This window comes from Brachycentrus maculatus, unplaced genomic scaffold (genome assembly GCF_059751285.1).
Source record: "Brachycentrus maculatus isolate JH-2025_06_01 unplaced genomic scaffold, ASM5975128v1 h1tg000653l, whole genome shotgun sequence".
NCBI lineage: Eukaryota > Metazoa > Arthropoda > Insecta > Trichoptera > Brachycentridae > Brachycentrus > Brachycentrus maculatus.
In genome coordinates, this window is record NW_028281389.1 from 1,442,034 (window position 1) to 1,459,628 (window position 17,595).

General features: G+C 32.4%; 1 protein-coding gene across 3 annotated transcripts in view; it reads right to left on the reverse strand.

Annotated features, from left to right (window-relative positions):
* The window catches only part of raskol (Ras GTPase-activating protein raskol), a 159,561-nt gene that overhangs the window by 112,384 nt on the left and 29,582 nt on the right, over positions 1-17,595 (reverse strand). Inside the window, exon 1 of one of the 3 annotated variants that reach the window (XM_088274259.1) lies at positions 13,810-13,927. The exons of 1 other annotated variant lie outside the window; for it this stretch is intronic. The gene's annotated coding sequence lies outside the window, so the exon portion shown is untranslated. Of the gene's footprint in view, positions 1-13,663; positions 13,776-13,809; positions 13,928-17,595 lie in introns of those variants that run through there. One more of the 3 variants, XM_088274260.1, reaches the window with a different exon arrangement.

Here is a 17,595-nt window from a genome sequence, read left to right on the forward strand (position 1 = left end):
TGTCAAGGCTTTTGTCGAAACCGGTTGGAGAAATGTACCAAAAATAAAAGTGGCAAAAAACAAGTCTAGTTTTATAAAATTCCCACAAAGTATTAAATAATATCTGCAAAAAACATTCAAGAAATTACATATAGTTATGTAGGAAAAGAAATGGGAAAATAGCAACAGCAGCTATAATACTCGGAGTTGCATACCCATATATTTACTAACTTACGGACAATACGAATATTTGCGAGTCCGTTGAAGACGAAATCAGTTTTTGTAACAATTTCATTACAAAAAATATCATATTTTTATCGAAGAGAACTGACTAAAACGTAAAATAACACGTATCGGAAAAAACGATCAAAGAAACTCTGAACACTATGAAAATATACATCAACTCCTTTGTTCTTTTCGTTGAATGAGTAGAATAAATACTAGAACGGAGGAAATCATAACAGAAGAAGAAAACAAGTTATTTCCATCACCAATGACGCACCGTAAAAAAAATCAAATAAAAACAAACTCCGCGCGAATCGAAATGTTGACCTTTGAGATTCAACGATAAGCTAGGAAATTTGATGTGGCAGACGTTCGATTTACCGGGATGGGATCAATCAGGAAGCGGATTACCCGGAATGTATTGTGTTGAAAGATTCACTGAAAAATAAGCTTCAAAACTAGGTAAAACGAGAAAATATTCCACATTTGTACGTTAGTCAAACGCGTGATTGATTTCATCTAATATTATTGTATTTTTTTAAGGCGAGACAATCGATGGCCGGCAACTAAATTTTCTTTAAACACAGGAAATCGTTAAACGTAATATAATTTTTTGCTTAAAACACTGTTTTTGTTTATTTTTTTCTTTACAAAAATGCTAGTAATATTAGTACATATATAACCACTCACATCGGTGAGTGGTTATATACTAATATTACTAACATTTTTGTAAAAAAAAAACAATAAGTAAAAATGACTAACCACAAAGCAAATTTAAATATTAATAATATTGAGAATTTTGTTTCGCATTGAAAATTAAGTTTTTCTTCGAAATAAATATATAGTTTTGAAAAGAAAAGAGTTATAAAGGAAAGGAGTTTAAAAATTTTTTTTTTTTCAATATACATAATATTCTTTTAAAACAATGTGCTCTAACGATACGTGCGGCTTCTCGCGCAGCTGGCATGAGTACTGACTTGTTTATTTGAAAATACACATTAACAAAATAAGAGTTTTGATAATGTCTTGATAAGACGACACGCGTGACATTATATATCATTGTATATTTATTAAATTGAATTCGATCCAATAATTTTATTTTATTTTGAATACATTACAAAAACAACAAAAAAATGGAATTATAGCAACTAACTGCATTTAAAATATATAAACAATTGTATTTTATATATATATATATACATAAGATACAGTTTTTAATTCGAGCAACGATTCCTTTAATGAAAATGGATACAATATATTAATAATAAGGGTTAATTTATTCAGAATTTTTAAGGAATAATAATAAATAATTTAAGAAAAATACAAGAAAGCATAAAAAATATATAAAATTGATGAGAATCGAAGTATTTAAAACATAAGTAGGCAGATAGATACTTATGCCAGATAAATACAATATTACCGCTATTTTTACAGCATCCTGTACGCTAAAATCATAAATGATTAAAATACACACCTTGCTTAATAAAACGTCAAGATAGGTGCGTAACGCTTCGAGATTATGATAATGTGGGACGTTTCCTGTCATCGAACCAACGTTACCCGCTTTAAAAGGACGCATTGCCAACTGCCGGGCTGCAGATCTAACGGAAACAAACTGAACTTGCATATTGCAGACTGCGATGCACCGTACAGGACAAAAGTCCGGAGACACTCTGAAAATATCGATGACTAAGCGACCAAATATATAATAATTAAGGTATTTATTTATTTTCCAAAACATATTACATACATAAGTCATATATATAATATTACCGATGAGTAATTTCTAATTCATTTTGGGACATGGGATTAAGGTTAACAAGACTGGAACACAAATTATAATGTTACAATAACTACTACTACTACTACTACTACCATCACGCCGTTTCCCCCCAGGGGTAGGCAGAGAGGATGGAACGCCACACTCTTCTGTCCTGACATACACTCCTCGCTTCCTTCACATCCATACATCTAGTCATACATGCCCTCCGATTACGCAGACTTTTGACACCGCCAGATTTTAGGTTCTGATTGATCTGATCGTGCCAAGTCTTTTTCGGTCGTCCACGTTCTGTTTTCCCTCTCACATTCGCCACATATATTTTCTTAGTCATTCTCTCGCTATCCATTCGCTCCACATGTCCATACCACCGCAAAGAGCTCTTCCTAATCTTTTCAATTATTCCTCGTTCAGCCTTACATTCCTTTCTTACAATACAATAAAGATTTTTTAAGTTACAATAAAGATTTTTTTTTAAATAACCAAAACTAATACATGGCAAAATAAAAAAAAAACAATAAACAGGTATAATAAATAGGCATAAGAAGCATATTTAAAAGAAATAAATGAGAAAATATAAGGTAAGAAGCATATTTAAAAAAAAAGACAAATATAAGGTAAAAACAAAATAAGAAAATATGACTAAACACTACATAATATATATTTATCTTTTCAAGTATTTTTTTGGATTATTTATTTAGGATCCCCGAATGGTTTCTATTTTATATATGTCAGCTGGTTAATTTGGTTATAGGCAGAGACATCTATTGGTGAGATGAAAGAAGCTTTTTTTGAACAGAAACTCTTATATTAGTATGTGAGGTCCGAATCCTGGATTATCCGAATCCGAACTATCATACATTGTGAAGGAGTTGGAAAAAGACCGAGAAAAACTTGTCATGATCAGGTATGTCAAATACTTGAAAGCGGCCGAGTCAGGAGTCGAAACAATCGGCGGGTATGTGTGAGGAGATGCATGAAAGTGGAAGAGGCGAAGAAAGTTTGCAGTCTCTCTGCCTACCCCTGCGGTGAAGTGTTTTCCCGTGTGTTTTCAAAACACATAAGGCCGGCTATGAATCATTATGTTTCAATTCCTAATCGTTGAACACGACTGCCGTCAACGCCTGGCTGCTATATTTGTATGAACACTGGAGCCGTGTTCGGCGTACATAGCGTGTTAATATAAATTCAAATGGCATTGAGAATTGAACCGTCGGATGCGGAATTGCACAAGCTATGCAGGTGCCAAGGGTGTACCATCGCGGGCGCAAGGAACGTACCAATTCAGCAGCGTAATTCTGAAAGCTAATAACTAAAGGTGTCACTAAACTTGGGGTTTCGACTGCTTGAGCAAACTGTACAGGCACTCGTTCGCCCACAGGTATGCCATGCTTGTTTCTAGGCAAAACGCGCTAAATGTCAAATTTATTACTATTATGGCGTACTGCATTCGCGTGGTGGGTAGATAGATCGCCTACGGTACAGCTGCAGGTTGCTATGGATCCTAAGACAATGTCTCGTGTAATTATAATGACAAAGACAACAGTAGCAGGAGCCTGGGTGAGGACCTATCCGACATCGGATCTGTGTTAGTTCATAAGGAACTCTCACAAGAGGTGGTATCAAACATGATAAAACTAGTGAAGGACATCTGTACCATAAACCAAGCTAGGACAGCGAAATGCCGAACCCTCTTCTAGTGGAACGGAAGGCCTGTTGACGACAGTCAACAGTCCGCCTTCTCCTGAGGAGTTTTACGTGGTTTTCTCCCAGCAATAGGCAAATGCTGACATGTTCATGATTGGCCCACACTAAAACATGATTTTAGCTAGAATTCTTATATGCAACTTTTTGACATTTAAATCTAATATTACAGTACTTGAGTAGGAATACAGGTACAGTACTGTATACTTTATTAACTTTTATTAAAAATAAAAAAATTAAATTAAACAAAATAAATGTGTTTTGTGTGTTTCAGTCTTCGCGTGTTTTTTAAATGTTTCCTACAAATAATAAAAATAATTTAAGATAATTCATATAGCGCCATTTTCGTAAAATACTACAATACCTCAAGAGCGGTTACACAGGCGTCAATTATGATATAAAGCTGAAAATGATAATTCTTGTTCGTATTTCGCGGGATTTAGAAAGATTTCCAGGGTTCTACTATACATATTTACATGAATACAAATTTACAATAATAATACGTAAAAAAAATGGGAACACACAAGAAAAGCAACGACAAAAAACGTTTTCGCCAGGAGTAAACTGGCAAACGAAGACGTTCAAATTATCCGTGCATTTCAGCCGACGAAAATATGTGTTTGTGATAATTTTGACGGTAGGGGACTGGTATGAGTGTGACATATAACGACAAGAAGATAAAAGAATGTGTGCGCTAAATATAGGTAAGATAATTGGCCACCGACATTGACGTTAATTACTGAACAGTTAGGCCAAATGAATGGGGGTTTTTAAATTAGCATCATTGTGAAAAGCGGCCAGACAAATGGGCGAAATGAAGATTGTGTAGTTATGCCGAAAAATCGATTTTATTTTGCATAAATAAAAGTTTAAAAAAAAAACTTAAATGTACGTATTATAAACGAGGATGTCCTTCGATTGCTAAGTAAGATCCGGTAATTCAGTGGATTCGCATCAGTGCATTTGAATCACTCAAGTGACCCGTTCTTTAATACCGGATCAATTGGACGATGGATCTTTTGTTAAACGAATCGTACGCACAGACGCAGTAACCATGCATACGCTCGAAACGATGGAATACGTATTCATTAGTACAAAATGCTCTATTTTATAAACGAATCGTGCAAGTAAAATCATTGATATAAGTATATAAGATTTTTATAAATACAAAAAAACACAAATAATAAGTGATGTATGTTTAAATGTACCTATGATTTTTAATACAATAATAAGTGGTTTTTTCAGTCTAATATTTATTCAATATTACCCTGGACTGGTACATGAAGCAAAGCGCTGATCACCTTTCCTCAACGAGTTTAAGTCCAAGATAACATTGCGTTTAAATGATGCAATGCCCTATGAAGAAGAAGAAGATATTTTAATCCAAGGAGTAAAAATATCTCATTTCGAATGACATATACAGCATTGGTCTAAAAAAGATGCCGGAACAAAATATTGAACGATTAATACAGGGTGATTGATATTTTAACGTATCAATTACATATTCGTTTAATTACAATGATATAATGCAGTATGATATTGATAATAAAACCAGCAATCCATTGGCTAGTTTCCCACACACCACCCACTTTACCGACATTCCTGGACCCGACCAGTACCAATTATTACCACTATGCATTATTTAAAGCGCAAATTAATTAATAAAATCATAAATCTGTAAATCTAAGCGGAATTGAGACATTATATTAAATTTAATTGAATTTAAGGATTTATTAATTTATGTATTTATAATTTCATTAATTGAATCGGCAGTCACTTTGTGGTGAAATCTATCCATTTTTAATTATTATATTTTTAGAACACTCAAGATAAAAGCCATTAAAAAAAGAAGAAGAAGAAAATTGAATTAGTTAGAAGAAACAAAAATACGCTAAATGATCTATAAACCTTATACGTAATATAATAATAATAATAAAAAAAACCCTTATCCGCACCCCAATGGTGCATAGGGCACTGCTTCATATAAACGCAGTGTTATCTCGATCGTTTACACACGAAGGAAAGGTGATCAGCCCTCCGTTTCAGGTACCAGTCCAGGGTAATAATGAATAAATATTACAGTGAAAAAATCACTTATATTTATTTGACCCCCCCTGGGAATCGAACCCGGGACCTCCAGAACGGTAGCCGAGCGTGCTGACCATTACACTACGGAGGCGGACTGGTATTTACCTTGCTTATAATACGTAATAAGCAAAGTAAATAATAAATACAAGTCACATATTAAAATAAAAAATCTTATTTCAATATCGTACTTAACCCTTATAGTGCTGAGTTTGTTTTTACATATTTTGCATAAATCGCTAAAGGATTTTTGAAAAAAAAGTACCTCATTGTACAGTGTGCACAGAATCTTAATTATTTTCCTCAAATGTAGATGAATTTTCGTATTTCATCTGTTTTTTTTTAAATTCTTTTGCATTACATAACATAAATTCAAATACAAAAAAAATGAATAAAATATTAAAATGAATACAAAAGAAGATCCCACAAAGGCATGGCCTGTGTGTGTGTTATGTTGTAAGAAGGGACATATATCGCTCACTCCTTTCAAGAACGTCATAAATAAATAAAAATGATGTATTAAAAATAAATATCAAGCCACTTATTAAACTTTTTTACCGTGCAACAGATCTTTTTAGGTAAAACCTGAATGTTTTTCCTCCATTTGAAAAACATTTAGTATATTTGAAAAAATAATTAAACAATACCTTTTCTTCAAAATGCAAAAACAATACTTTCTGCCCTGTAGCGGGTAAATATCAAGTTAAAAATATGCCGCTTTTGCTGGGATATAGTACATTTTCTGGGCATTCCAAAAACATGCACAACTAAAAGTTGACGATTTTTTATTTATGACGTTCTTGAAAGGAGTAAGCGATATGTCATACAATTATTTCCCACGCATACGTCTGAGGGAGTTTGAGGAACATTTCAAAGGCGTTCACTAAAAAAAACTATTTTTCAATAAAACAATATATGACGTAAAAAATTTTTTTCTTGAATAATAAACGCGTCAAAGCTATTATATTTGAAACATTAAACATTTTAACGAAGTGGTAAATATTTTCTAATCTTATTTATTTGGGTACAAAACGCTTTCGCTTCAGGTATAAAGATCGGTACACACAGACAACCTTTGTCAAACTGCGTACTTAAAATTTTGTCAAAAAAGTATCCCTTTCTCCGTTCACCCCATTGAAACGTGGCGAGAAAGAGCGAGATGAAAAAGGGTGAACAAATTTTATCAAGGTTTATCTACGAGATGCCTAGACGACTAAAAGTCGGTGCCTTGTGTATACCTTACAAAAGCAACTACTTGTTGAATGAACGATTAGTTTCAACTGGAAGATTACAGCAATTAAATTACTTAACTTAAAAACATATTAACATTTTTAATTTCAGTTATACTTATTTTTTCTAAATCTTATCTCATCGAAGATGAAGAAGAATTTGGAAGTCTGGGCATTTACGGGGCTGACGACCGTCATAGGCTGGTTTAAGTGATCACTTTACACACGTGTAACATTCACTAATTCTAACCATTATTGACAACCACACTACTCAAATTCTTGGAAGTTCTATATATATGAACCAATTTTGAAACATTATTCTTGAATCACTAGAACTTCACTAGAGACATCTATTGGTGAGATGAAAAATAATTTGAAAATAACTCCTGTAATTGGAGATAATCCGGATTTGTGAACAAGTATTTGGACACACTTAAAATGTTGTAAATATAGATTGTAATTACGTAAGGGCAAACATTGTTTTGTCTATTTGATTATAATTTAATTTGATTACAAAATATGACTTTCATATTCTTCTTCATCTTTGATGAGATGTTAAAAATAATATGAAAATAACTCCTGTAATTGGAGATAATCCAGATTTTGTGAACAAGTATTTGGACACACTCAAAATGTTGTAAATAACTTATATACTTAGTAAATATTAATAGTGGTATTTACTAAGTAAAACTTAAATTAAAAAAGGATACATTTTACCACAAAGTGACTGCCGATTAAAATTAAAATGAAAAAACAGTTAAACTCAGTAGAATATATGTATTTAAGTAAATAGGGCACTGCATCCTATAAACGCAATGTTATTTTGAACACATGAAGGAAAGGTGATCAGCCCCCCGCTTCAAGTACCAGTCCAGGGTAATATTGAATAAATATTAGAGCGAAAAAATCATTTATATTTATTTGACCCTCCCCCACTGGAAATCGAACCCGGTACCTCCAGAACGGTAGCTGAGCGTGCCGACCATTACACTACGGAGGCGGATAATAATTACTAACTAATTTTTTTCACCCTCCCTGGGAATCGAACCCGGGAAACTTTTTTTTTTCAATACAAAAACGTGTTTTAAGAAAAAAACAATTACGTCAAATGTTACCTGGATTTAGTTGTTAGTATTTCAGGTATGCTTATTTATTTTATAATTAAAATGTAACTTTGTTTTAAAATCACTACAAACATTTTATTATAACTTAATTATAATAAAATATTCATAGTGATTTTAAAACCGAAATACTTTTTTATTATAAAATAGAAAATCACAAAGTTTTTGCTTCAAATACATATATCGCTCACTCCTTAAAGAACGTCATAAATCAAAATACTTGATTTTTCAGGAGAACGTTTTTAAAGTATAAAAATATAATACAATGTATTAAAAATAAATATCAAGCCACTCATTGAACTTTTTACTGTGCAACAGATCTTTTTAGGATAAACCTGAAGGTTTTTTCTCCATTTGAAAAATATTTAGTGTATTTAAAAAAATTATTAAACAATACTTTTTGTTCAAAACGCAAAAACAACACTTTCTGCACTGTAGCGGGTAAATACTAAGTTAAAAATATGCCTCTTTTGCTGGGATATGGTACATTTTCTGGGCATTCTGAAAACATGCACAACTGAAAATTGACGATTTTTGATTTATGACGTTCTTGAAAGGAGTGAGCGATATATTATAGTTTATTTATTTATTTTTCATACATATGTACACAGTAATGTTAAGTACAAATGGGTGCTAATCCTAAAGCGACATCGTATTTACATCAATTAATTATGTATTTATTTATGTAAAACGTACTTAGTATTCAACATGAGTTAGCTTTAGGACGTGATTTTAAATACATTCACGTTTCGCGACAACTCTGTATCCCGTTTTCAAGGCAATACTCTGAACTCCCCATTTACACGGTAATAATAATAATAATAATAAGTTTGGATAATTTTTATAGCGACATTTTTGTAAAATACTACCTCAAGGGCGCTTGCTTAGAGTTCCACGCAAAATAGTGTACTAAAATACTAATAAAAAAAGAGTTCGAGACGAATTCGTTTTTTTTATTATTTACAAAAATACATAAATTTCATACTATTTCTGTGAGCCAAAGCGGGTCATTATTAAAAATATGTATCGAATTGTGGTAGAGTGGGGTTCGAACCCTGAAACTCTGACTCAAGAGTCTGCGACACTAACCACGGGACCACAGCCGACTTAATACGTGTCACAATACATTTTAATAAGAAATTAGTAATGGTTTTTACCAAGTGAAATTGAAATTAAAAATGAATAATTTTACTAAGTACATGCAAATAAATGTATGTAAAAATTTCAAAATCTAAGTTACGTATTTTTGAATGAATATTCGATTTTTCCTCTTTTTTAGCACGGAGTTTAATATACCTTCAAATATTCAGTATATTTCTTTGAAATTTATTTGTAATGAATGATTTGTTAGTTTAATAGTCAATTTTGTTTTAATTAATTTGATGCAGTGCCCTATGCAGCATTGGGTCAGTGGGCATAAATATATTATTCGAATTTCATAAATAGTAAATAAAGTAATAAATAATGCAGCGACATTTAAAATGAAAATTATTTATTCAAGTCGGTACGTAGGTACTTTATACCTTTAACAGATTTTTATAAACTGGCAATAAATCATAGATACTCAATAAGAAAAATACAAATTTGAATGTTGTTCGATTGTCGAATTCCATTACTATTCATTCGGGACAAAGGAGCAATTTGACAGCTAAAAATATTAACGTTAGCTTGAAAAATCTCACGACTTCGCTTCCCATTGATGCGATATTGCGCAAACGGTAAAAATTATCGATGAAATCTTTTGATACGGTCAATGTTGAAGTCAATAGCTACGCCATTGATAAGCTATATATCTGTGACATAAAAATGATGAATTATTTCAAATAAATGGTCAATTTTGCTTCATAGGGTCTTTTTGTTTTAGTCGTATTGCGACGAACACGTGTGCAAAAAAAAACTTTTTCTCTCATCTAATTTTTGTCAAGAAATAAGTAGTCCACTTGCAAACCACGTTACGTTAAAAAATGAGTTTTTTAGCCGATGCCAATGGCGGCAATCGTTGGAGATATAAAATATTAACGTCTATGTTTAATATAATCTGCCAAAACTCGTTAAGTTAGGAATAAAATGGAATGGAAAAATCAATACTCTTGTAAACCTCGCTATGCCGATCGACGCACCGATCGATTAAAAAATCTCTCAAAACAAGCTCCAATCGGTAGAAGATTTTATCTCCTACCGATTGCCGCCATTGGCTAAAAATCTTATTTTTTTACCACAACGTGGTTTGCAAGTGGACTGCTCAAACGAATTCATTGATACCAGTTGACTGCAGAAAAATTACGATAAGCGACATGACAATCTTTGAATATCTAAACAGATATCAATTATAATTGTACATAAACTTAGTAAAAACTAATTATTATCATACGTACAATATTTACAAAGTGATTATTTTTTTTAATGGATTGATATTACTAGAAATAAACTGCCGAATCAATGAAGAGAAAATATCAATTGACCTATTTTATGCAATGTTTTTCTAAATAACTTTGGAAAAACGCAAACACAAGCTGTTTTATGCAAAAAAAAAGTCTAAATAATATAGGAAAAACGCAAATACAAGCTGTTTTATGCATTTTTTTCTAAATAACATTGAAAAAAAACGCAAATACACGCTGTTTTATGAAATGATTTTCTAAATAACACTGGAAAAACGTAAATACAAGCCTACTAACATGATTACAGGGATTTCGGTAAAATATTTAAATAAACAATTGATTCATTTTTCTTAGCATCACATCATTATCTTTATAATAATACCTATAATACCATTGTCGGTTGCTCCGGTGAGATTAGCGTATAATTAAACAAAAAATGTTTCAAATGTTGTAGTTCTATGTCGAAATTTCGAGGTATTTTAGGCGTGAGATTTTTTTCACATGAAAACAATGCGTTTTAAAATATTAAGAACTACATTTCACGCGATACAGAAAGGCAAAACCGCAATTACAGTCGCGAGAAGATTATCCTAATGTAACTGCTCATTGTGTGAAAAGTGGTATTTATGATGATAAATTTACTCATTACTTAAAATAGAAGACATTCAAATGCTTCAGAAGAGATTTTATTGCGCAAAAGAATCGTAAAAATGACAAATGATTCGTTAAGCTCTTATTATAACTGATTAACATAGTTTGTGCTGATCTGATATAAATCCAATATTTTTATCCTCTTTACCGTGAGAAGCTATGTCTATGACGCCTTTGTTTAACGAGTGTGCCCATAATTCTTAAAATATGTAAACATATTAAATCAAAATCCAGCTAAATTAAGTGAATCTCTTTTAATAAGTATATCAGCTCATCGTAAATTTAATATCTGGTTTTCTCGTCAGTGCAGTAAAATACCATCGTTATCTGTCGATGTCAGATTCTAGTTCCTTACGACGTGTCGTATCGCCTCGCCTACCTTCACTTTTAGTTAGTCCACATAACATCTCTTTAGACTTCTTCTCTTATCTTATTTTCCCCTGTATCATACCATATCTTAATCGTATCGAAAGATATGTTCCACCATCTTCCCTGCAACTTGATTCAGCCTTCTCTAGCACTACAAACACCAATCTTTAACTATCCTTTTATTCCATTGTTCACGTTTCAATGTGAACATTTACATCGAAATTTATGAAATAAGAACATGAAAAGTATGTTTTAAATGTTAACAACTCAATTATCCTCTTGATTAAACCAATCTAAATAATTGTAGGTAATTTGGACAGCGTCATTTGCGTCAAAGAATTTATTTTAACTATCGTCTCTTTGAGGCATTCCTCGTAAAGACAACTTAAAAAAAACGAAAAAAATACAAAACAGGCAATTAGTACGAAATGGTTTAATTCTAGGCTAATTGCTTGCGTAAATGTCTTTTTTCTTCATTCTACGTTTAAGCACATACATACTAAACCCCTTGAAATTGAAGTAGGAATTAAAATAAATAGAATCGTAGATAATTGTAGAATAATTGCCAGATGTATAGCCTTGTACGGTGTATAACGAATTCATAATAAATAGGTAGTTTGCTGCTATATTTGCTTAGTGCTTTGTTATATATAGTTGTATGAAAGTGGAATTGAATGTGTGAAACCCTAGCAAGACTATCAACATAATCATTAGGTCAACATGGCGATAGGGGTTCAAAAGTAGGTACAAACATGTATGTACCATACGAGCGAGATACACACACTACAACATATACATTTGATAACAAAAAAGGGGAAAAATTTGAATAATTTAAACGAATGTCAGATTATGGCCTTGATTGATTTGTACTAAAAAGCATTTGGGGTTTAAAGTGTAAATTCTGAATACGCCACAGCTTAAAAACAATTCAAGTTCAAATGAATTTTAACTTTATCAAACTAATTTTCATATTTTGACCTGACACAGAGCCAAAACAATTTTGGATAATTATATAGCGCCAATTTCGTAAAATATTACGAGGAGCTTCGATTGAATTGCAAAAGATCATCTGTGATTAAATCTAGGCCAAAAAAAAAATACTTAAATGATTTCGGTATATCTTTTATCTGTTTGATGTTATGTTTCTATGGTTTACGAAAAGTTAGGTCCAGTTTCATCTATGGTTTTAAAAAAATACGAAAATCAAAACAAATCGCCATAAACCAAACCTTTTTAAAGGTTATATGACGGTTTATAGCCAAAATTTAAGGAGAAATAATTATATTTTAGATGTATTCATAATGGTGCATGGGTTACCATATCAGATGGATGCAGCGTTATATTGATTGTAAGTCATAAAGCAATACAAATGTTTTTTTTTTGAGAAGATGACAACGTAATTATATAGCGTCGGCAGGCGTTATTTAAGCGTCGACAACAAATGGAAACGACGGCAGAGTAACCCATAAAAACAGTTTAAAAATAACTGATGATTATGTTGATGATAAAGTACCTACAAACATAAGGATCAACAAAAACTACGGAAAAATATTTTTGAAAAATATATGAATAAAAAATCAGATTGAAGCAAAGATAACAGAGGAAAAAATGCACCTTGAAAACCAATTCATGAGCGCGGATGCATAAACTGCAATATACAACAATGGATCCATAAATTTGTTCTTTTTTTTATAAAAATGTTTGTGCATTTGCTCGCGTTACACTTATTATCAAACTTCTTCGGAGAAAAATGATAATAAGCATAATGCTATTTCCGCAATACGCACAACGTTGCCGTCATTAAACCCGAACATGTTGTTTTTCCAACACAAAAGAATGACAAACTGGACACTAATTCTCCGTACTAAAAATAAACGTTTCTCAAAACTGGAGTCGTAGTGCGTCGGGAGCGCGAATGGAGTATAATCCATCGCGGTGCAAAATCGAGAGAATGAATCATTTCAATAACTCCAAGGATATTCCTTCCCACACCGCTATATTAATTAAAATATATGTTTATCAAACACTATATTCGTTATACATATACGTATATATCGTCGTTTAAATGGAGCACCACCCGCGCACTTCAAAACACACAGTTAACGACAAAATGCCGAGCGGTCGGTCGACATCACTTACTTCCATCACTTCAAAACAAGTGAACGTTATCGAAGAAAAAAACATGGCAGGCTGGCGCGAACCCGCGACAATAACAATAGATCTCCGTAATTACAATTTGAATGGCCGAATCAACGAAACAATTTAATCAAATCAAATACACACACCCACAAGATACGGATAAAACACACAATCGGTTTCAAAACATCGTGAAAACTATTAGTACGCGGGAAACAGATGAGGAAACAACCGGCACGAACTCCCGCCGCGACAGCCGGAGCGATACTGAAAACTTGACAGAACGAAATGTTTCAAACAGCTAAACTAAACCCGGGGAGTGTCGGTTTAGCAAGTGACGCTTTTTATAACCAGGTACAGAGATACCGTATGAAAAAACAAGTAATTTAATGCAAATGACTCACTTTTGTTGTAAAGTGGTTTTAAATTAATGCGGTGTTTGTGTTTTGCGCAAATGCGTATTAAATTCAAAAGCCTGACCAACCTTACGTACAAATTTAAATAATGAAAAAAGTACCTGATTTGTAAGTGCGAGCGCGTGCAATATGAATGTTTTTTCTTTTCTTTATCGCTGATAAAATAAAGTACAAATCAAAAAACAATTGAGTTATTTCATTAATAGTAATAATAATAATGAATTTGGATAATTTAAATAGCGTCATTTTCGTTAATACTACCTAAAGGGCGCTTCTCATATTAAAAAAAGTATAATTCAAAAAAATCTGTGAACTACGCTTGAGGTAGTATTTTACGAATATGGGAAAAAATAATTAAATGATTTTTTTATTTGACTTTTGCAATAGTGTATAATTTATTAATTTGATATTAAGGCTCAATATACGATAAATTTAACTTAATTTTTTCTAAACCCAGGTAACATTTGACGTAATTGTTTTATTTATTTATTAAAATACCGTTTTAGTATTGAAAAAAATAGTTTTTATTCGAAATAAGTGTACGATTTTGAAAAGAAAAGAGTTATTGAAAGGTTAAGAAGTTAAAAAATACATTATTAGTATTTATTTTAAAAAAAGTCAATTTCAATATTATTTCTTTTGAAAATGCACAATCCACACATGCGGCTTCTTGCGCAGCTGATCGCTACTGAATTGGATGTATTCATAAACAACTAAATACTCTTCCTTCAATCAAACACTGATACTTGATACTGAGTTCACAACAATTTTAGTAGACTCAAATCAGTGTATAATTTAAATACATATTTGTATGAAGTTGTATGGAGATCTACAAAATAAACGCAGTCAATAAATAAATTAGTAATCAGATGTGTGATATTCACGAATAATATAGAAAAAATATAAAGAATCCACCGTAGTGTACCGTTCTGGAGTTCTCGGGCTCGATTCTAAAGGGGGGTCAAATAAATATGAGTGATTTTTTCACTGTAATATTTATTCAAAATTACCCTGGACTTGTACCTGAGGTTGAGGGCTGATCACCTTTACTTCATGTGTAAACGATCAAGATAACACTGCGTTTATATGACGCAGTGCCCTATGCACCACTGGGGTGCGGATAAGGGTTTAATTATTATTATATATTAACTTCTTACTACATTGAATTACGTAGTATCATGAACACATACTATCGTAAATCGTAAGTAAAGTACGCATTAATTACTAGATAAGTAATTTGTTGGCTGAAACGGGACGCGAACCATGTTCCGTTGGTCGGCTGGCCGAGTCGTTAAGGCGCGAGCAGCATAACAGTTCAGTCCCCGGATCGATGCACCGCTAAGGCGATATTCCTAAACTAATTAACTGCATTTATGCAACTACTAATGAAAAACGCAGTGGCGTAGATCTATTTTTTTTTCTATAGGTGTCTCGACTTGATAAAATATCTATTGTTCCTCATTATATAAAAGAAGATAAAAGTCGCTAGTTGGCATTTGGCTGGCGTAAGCGATCACTTTCTACACTTGAGTAACGTTCACCTTTCTGCCCATTTTTGATAATATTTTTTTTTTAAAAGAGAAATATTTGTGTTTTTATTATTTACACAAATATTTCAATTTCATACTGTTCTGTGAGCATAAGCAGTTCATTATAAGAAATAGGTATCTAATTGTGGTAGAGTGGGTTCGAACCCGAGAAACTCTGCTGATTAAGAGTCCGCAACACTGACCACGGGACCACAACCCGACACTATTGCATTAATTATTGTAACCTGTATATATGCAATGGTCTTAGATTCTTTCGCATACGGGTAAGGTTTTTAATACATTTGTAAATTATGGCTGATTGTAGCGCCATCAGTTTAGGAATTGGTGAAGTATTTTGAAAGCTTTTTTCCGTTTGAACATAGCACAGTGGGGTATATTAGCGATCTGGGCGGCCAAAAGTCACTTTTAAAAACATTGTCGCAGGTGTATGAAAAATATATCAACATGAAATAGAGTATTTTGTTGATGACATGCAATAATTGTATCCCCCCCACGCACATCTCACGTGTCTAATGGTCAGTCGCAAAGTTGTTGTTATTGTGAGTGCACGTGTTTCTCTTTCGCTGTTCGTTTAGTACGCAAACATTTCAGTGATTATTATTATTTTTTTGTATTACACGTATACAATTTAATAATGGATTGTGATCAAGCAGGTAAGATAGTGTATTGTACATAGATTTAAGTTGCAATAGCTAACATATTTACTAAAAAAAAACTAATTTAAATAAGTGCCTTTAAATGGATTTTTCCTTCATTTTTTTTTTAAATAAAGGATATTTAGTTGTGCTTCCGAGTGTTATCCGGCTATAATTTTGATTGTATCAAATAGCTTAGCCCTCTTTCTTTATATAAATTGAAAATTTTTTTGCAGAATTTTGCTCTTTTGCAAGAAATCGCTCTTTTAAGATGAGTCAGCACAATAATGAAAACTGAACTACGTACAGTTTTTTATCTTTAAATTGTTACATTTTTATTTTAGGACCAGTAGATGTTAGAATAATGACTAGAAAACAGTTATTTATTATCATGCAGCAACAAAATGCTAATAAAATTAATGAAAAATTAGAATGCTTGCTTAAGTACCTTTTACAATTAGATAATTTTTCTGACGAGTGTGCAATGAAAATTAAAAACGATTTTTCGCATTTCAAGTCTGAAATGAAACGAAGATAGACTAATGCACTCAGAAAGGAGGAAACTTTCTTGATAAAAAATGAAAATTGGCTTGACGGAACTTTTACAATTCCTTGGGTAATGAATCGATCAGGACGACCATCAAAGTCGTTTGGTGAATCAAGTCAGAGAAGCAAAAGAAGGAAAACTGAAGATTTGCGCAAACATATTGAATTAGATGTGCTCACCCATGCTACTCGGTCAAAGTTAGGAGAAAGCGGGATGAGAGATGCTTCTTTGGTGTTGAAAGAAATTATTTGTACACCTAAGCGTGCTACCAAATATAAGAAAGCGTATTCTCGTTGCCAGCAAAAAAAATACCCGGATAACGCAATTGACTCCATCACAGGCTTTATCTATTTTTGTTGAAGCCGATCTTTCGAGAAGGCAATATGAAATAGTAAGGAGTTCTCATAAAAAACTATACCCGTGTTACAGTATCTTACAAAAAGCAAATCTCGAGTGTTACCCTGCTAAGAAAGCTTACAGAGTAACTGAAACTTGTGCCGAAGTAAACCTACAGAGTTTAATGGATCACACTACCATTATTATTTACTATTGTGACTATTGACACATTTAGAAGAATGTTTTCAAAATTTAAATAAAAAAGAAAGAGAAACATTAGTTTAAATGTGCAAGTGGGTTGTGATGGAACACAACAAGCTCAATATAAACAAACGTTTTTAAATGATGCAGACTCCGATGCAAACATATTTCAGAGTTCGTTTGTGCCCCTACAACTTATTTGTTCCTTGAATAATAAGGTTATTTGGCAAAACCCAATTCCTTCTTCACC